Genomic DNA, 5,671 nt, shown 5'->3' with positions numbered 1-5,671 from the left:
GTGAGCGAGCGGGCCGGAGGGGAGGTGGGATCTGGGCGGGGGCCGGGACTCGGGGAGGGGGTCGGGCGCCGTGGTGGAGGAGGCCGGGGGAGCCACTGCTTGCTTCTGTCTCCTTCTGCCACCCCCGGGGCTTTTCTTTTGGGAACGAGGTGTCTCTAAAAGGCCACAGCAGTTAAAAATACAGGATGGTCCCCTTTGTCTTCCCGGCTTCCGACACTCCCGCGCTGTCAGTCTGTCTCCATCTCTTTTCCGTGTCTGTCCTCCTGTTTCTCTGTATTCTTTTCACTTTCCCAAACTGTTTATACCTTCCTGTCTCTATCTCTCACCTTCTCTTTACCTCTTTCACAGCTCCTTGCCTCTCTGTTCCTTTCTGTCTCAAGTTTCTCAAGCTGACTGTCTCGTTCCCTTTAAGGCCTTTGGTTACCTCCTTGGAGTGAGGAGGCAAGGCTGATACTGCCAGACCCTTGTAGGCGGGAGCCCCACTTCATAGAGGGAAGCTATGACATCCTTGTCCCATCCAGGCCATCACTAGAAAAGATGAGGAGGCCTTGAACCTCAGTACTCCTGGCACCGCTCTCCTGCCTCAACCTGTCCAGGTGACAGAGGTAAAGAGGAAGAAGCCCTAAGGCACCCTTCAGTCTGCGCACTGCTTCAGCATCTCCAAGAAGGCTCCCTGAGTGAGGGCCAGGAAAGCGTTTTTAGGGCATGATAATACCAGATCATATCTCCCATCCATGCTCTCCCAGGGTCCTAAGAGATAGGCAAGGCAGGTAGTCTCATACCCACTTGACAGATGAGAATACTGAGGTTCATTTGGTAATAGGACAAGAAACCAGCCCTTCAGACTTCTTTACCACAACTCTTTCTGCTGTGCTGAGGCACCTTTTCCTTGATAAGGAGAAGGCAGCTGGCTTTCTTCCCCAGCTAGCTCCAGGAGGCTTGGCTATAACCGTGAAGGGAAGAGGAAACTATCACTTCCTTTTGGTGGAACAGCTAAAAGGCACATATAAGGAAGGTGTATCTTAGAGTGGACAGAGACAGTAAGCCCCCCTGCCCTCTGCTTGGAATAGAAGACCATGGGTTAAGAAAAAAATGAAGATAGTGCTGTTTTGTTTTGCAATTTTGAGACTTCAACTATTTTTTTCAAGTTCCTTTCTTCCTCACATTTAGCCTGAAAGATGAACCGAGCATACATCATACTTAAATTAGGCGGATGAGGAAACTGTGGTTCAAAACAGGGAAGTGACTTGCCCAGGGTTCCATGGTAAGTTAGCAGTTTATTAGAACCCAGGCTCATGACACTAGTCCCTTTCCACCACCTTATGTGTACTATATAACTATGCAGGAGTTGAGGAGTGAAAGAATGGGAACTGAGCAAACTGATGAGCACCCAGGGCCCTTTTACCAGGCTGTGTCTTCACTACCTCCCTGACCAGCCCTGGACCACAGGACTGTAGACGCACCCACTGCCAGACACCTGGGGCAGAAAAACTGAGTGGGGCGGGGGGCGGGGAACAAAACCAAACCCAGTGTCGTTGAGTCGATTCCAACTCATGGCGACCCTATAGGACAGAGTAGAACTGCCCCATACGGGATGTAGAAAAGGGAAACCTTTGTAACAGATTAGGTTTTATTTATTTATTTATTTAGCTTATTTACTTTTAATTACTGAGGGAAGGGATTAGCAATTTATTTACTAAGAGTATAGGCCTGAGGAAGTTATAACTAGGTTGTAACCTTAGCTTCCCTTTTGCTTCTAACTGACTGTATCATACTCCCAGACCTGGAAGGGCAATAAGAGAGTGGAAGTGATGTGTGTCAGAGGTAGTCAGTGGTACATGTCCTGGTGCGTAATGGCTCTTTTCTGCCTTTTGATAGAGATTGTTCATTCATTCATTCCAGGGCTGCGAACCAGTTCCAAGGTTTGAACCCCTGCTGAGGATTGGCGTTTCCACCACAGATACACTGAATCAGAATCTGTAGTTTAATAAGATCCCCAGGTGATTCTTAAGTATAATAAATTTCGAGAACCAAACCAGCAACATTATCATTGCCTGGAAACTTGTTAGAAATGCAAATTCTCAGCAGGGATTCAAACTGGGAGGAACTGGTTCAAAGCCCTGCTCCATTCATTCAGCAGCGTATATACACTGTGCTTGGCCCTTCAAGCATTGCAGAGAGGCCACTCAGGCAGATGGCAGCCCCCACCAACTCTCATTTTATAATCGATGTAAGTCCTCATAAATAAGCACGTGTAGTTATTGGCCTGAGAACCCATGAATCTTGAACCTATAGACTACCCATCCTCTAAGCTGGGATGTTGGTAAATCTCTAGGATAATTTTTCTTAAAAAAAAAATTCTAAGCAACATCTGGCAGCTGGCAGAGGAGATGGTGAGAACAGCACGGCACAAAGTGAGTTGAAAAGCACTTCCCCCCACCTCCAGTTTTTTTCTTGGGAGGAGAAAGAAAAAAGAGACAGCAACTTGGTTGGCTAGCCCACATTTTAAATTCCAGTCAGCTAGTTAATTTTTAAATTGAGAGGCTGGTCTGGCTGCAGACCTGCTAGGAAGGGCCAGGATAGGTTTGGGAATTCATTTATCCTAGAAGAACTCTCCTGTGTGTGTCTTGAAACCCCAACTGACTTAAACTTGGTGGCTCTGAGAATTGCCTGCAGTGACTTCACCTTGAGGAGCTCATCTTCTGGCGTCTCCTGGATCTAAGTGCCACCATGTGTGGTACAGGTGTGAGGAAGGGAGCCCTCACGGGGGGCTGCAGAGGTGGCTTCATGTTTGCAGGATTAGCCATGGTACCAAAGCATGGTTTCAGAGGTGGCTTTAGGGACACTTCTGTTTTCCATGAAGAGTGTATTACTTTACTGTTTGCACAGGCCAAGCCAGAGCTGTCTTGAAATGTACTTCTTCTTTTGCCCAGTAAATACCAAGCCAGCTGCTGTGGGACTTTGCATTTTTTCAGCAGTTGGTAACCCATTCGATTGTTTTAGTGTGTGTCCAACCTTAGTGTATGGCCTTCTTCTCACCAAATTCCAATTCCAGTTCAAGGAAGAAAGAAAAGAAAAAAAATCCAACACCTTTATTGTCTCTCTTGCTATGGTCCTGTGCATTATTTCTGTTAGTCCTCCTTTGACCTGGTAGGTAAATATTGTTATGACTATTATTTCCATTTTATAGATAAGAAGACTGAGGCTCTGAGATGTTGGGTACTTGCCTGCAGGCACAGAGCTAGCAAATAGCAAAACCAGAATTGGAATACAGGTCTTCCAGTGGCAGGCCCCCATTTGGCAGTCTCCTTTGTAAAGTAGTTGATGTTCCTTTCAGCCACACAGCATGGCTTGGAAGGATTGAAAAGGAAATGAAGAAACCATCCATGAAGCATACAGCTCACAGGCAAGTTTTCAAGCCAGGAGAAGGTTTTAGTTTCTGTGTTTTCAAGCTCTGTGCTCACTCTTCTTTTTCCGTTTCCAGCCTGCCTTCTACAGAGCACACACCTTGCCCCTGCTTCAACTGTCATTTTCCTGGGAAGTCTCAAAGGAGTCCCATGCCCCATGGAAGGCCCGCCTAGCTCCAGGCTTTGCTTGCCTTTGCGCTGTGGTCTCTCCTTACTCCTGTTTATTTCTCAAGCAGGTTGTGTAAGTGGGAGCTCCCCATTTGGAGAGCTCACCATTGTCTAACTGCAATCCAGCCTGCTACTAGGGCTCATGGTTTTGAATGTTTGTTTTTTAGGGGCCCAAAACTGGTTTCTCTAGGTCTTAGAATTCTATATCATTTTCTCCAAGCGCCTGTGCTGTGTTTTTATGTTTTGGGTGCGCTAAATTACCTTTGTTCTCACGTGTCTCATTACTGCTTGCTGCGTACCTGGCCCAGCAGTGTAATAGTGAGCACACCAGTGCACTAACCCATCTGAGGTATTGGCATAGAAACGACAGCACGGCCTGGGGAGACAGAGGCTAACTTTTCAGCCCCTGCCATGTCGGGTTTCTGTAGGAGTCAGAGTGATAATGAAGAAGAGAACACCACCCCCCAGGAGTTCATAGTCTGGGGAGCCCAGCGTAAGCACTAAAGAGATGTAGAAGCCAGGCACTGGAGGGAGAGGGAGCACAGGGCAAGACCCATTCTCGATGGGCTTTGCCGACCTGTTGAGGCTTTCCTTGCCAGCTTCCCTGTCATTGCCCCAATTTAGCATCAGCTCTTACTCAACTATGTCTTTAGTCACTTTTCCAAATTGCTTTCAGAATGATGTTCTAAAACACAGTCTTCGTCAATTCACTGCATTCCTGAGAACCCTCTGTAGCTTCCAGTTGCTTACTAAAGCTTCAGCTTCTTAGCCTGGCATTCATAGCCCTCCTCAGAGCAGCCCCAGCCCTACTTACTTCTCCAGACTCACCTTTCCCTTTTCCCTTAAAAAGACAGTTGCCACAGAGTCAGCTCTGACTCATGACAACCCTACATGTGTCAGAGTAGAACTGTGCTCCATAGGTTTGCAATGGCAGATTTTCCGGAAGTGGATCGCCAGGCTTTTCTTCTGCGATGCCTCTGGGTGTACTTGAACCTCCAGCCTTTTGGTTAGCAGCCGAGCATGTTAACCATTTGCAATATCCAGGGACTCCTTTCTTTCCTCTAAACCTGTGGTATTTCATGCCATTCTGGGAACACACATTTGTGCACTCCTTTTTGAGGCAGCCAGGTTGGATTAATCATTGTCCGACATGGGACATAGGACCTCTGCCCACGTGGAGCTCAGCTTCCAGTGGGGAAAACAGACATGTGATAGATGTTTGTGGTCCAGCACTCCGAGGGCTGTGATGGAGCAGTGGACAAAGGGCATTGGAAGCACCCGCCTCAGGGGCATTCCCTGTCCTGCCCTCTGCCCCCAAGTGCCTTCTGGAACTCTTATTTCACTTTGCTTGTTCCCTGCTTATGGATCTTAGCATTTTGTGCCTTGTTTGGTTAGTTGGGGATGTGCCTGTCTTCCTGCCAGACAATGAGCTCCTCCAGGACAGGGCCTGTCTTGTTAGTCCCTATTTCCGCAGTGCCCAGCACATAGCTCACACCAGCCGTTGCATGTTGAACTTTGGGAAGACAGGTGCGTTTGTATGCTTGGGAGTGGAAGTGGAGAAGACAGGAGCGTCTGTGGCAGTAAGTTGGTATTCAGAACAGAAACCTGCAGCGGGATTTTGAGGCTTCATTCAACTTTGTTCATCTGGAAAAAGTCAGCATTTTTTATCACTCCCTTAACTAGAAGAAACCCCACACTTGGGGAAAATAGCTTCCAAAGCTACGTTCTTCTCGTTTTGGTAATTTTAGCTTATTCAGGGCTCAGGTCCCAGCTTGGCATTGTCAGTCCAAATAGATCCCTTGCTCCAGAAATGCTTTGGAACTCCTACAAAGTTAGCAGCGAAGCAGGGGGTAGCCGATTTCATATGCAGAGATTGTTGCGTGTCATCAGTGGGAGACTGCCAACAAAAGGATTTGCTGCTTTTTTCCAAGTGAATGAAAACTTTTAATTTAGGTTTTGACATGTTCTGCTGATACACGTTGGAGCAGAGATCGGAACTTGCCTGCTGTCATCTGTTGCAGATTCGACTGGAATGCTAACCATTGAAGGTTCAGTCTGATGTGATTACTGCGTGTTTGAGAGCCACACGTTTATTG

General features: G+C 47.4%; 1 protein-coding gene across 3 annotated transcripts in view; it reads left to right on the top strand.

Annotated features, from left to right (window-relative positions):
• The window catches only part of BEND5 (BEN domain containing 5), a 352,434-nt gene that overhangs the window by 382 nt on the left and 346,381 nt on the right, over positions 1–5,671 (top strand). The window lies entirely within an intron of this gene.

The sequence above is a fragment of the Elephas maximus genome, chromosome 3 (genome assembly GCF_024166365.1).
Source record: "Elephas maximus indicus isolate mEleMax1 chromosome 3, mEleMax1 primary haplotype, whole genome shotgun sequence".
NCBI lineage: Eukaryota > Metazoa > Chordata > Mammalia > Proboscidea > Elephantidae > Elephas > Elephas maximus.
The sequence above is the reverse complement of the archived record's forward strand: the minus strand, read 5'-3'. Positions and strand labels throughout refer to the sequence as shown.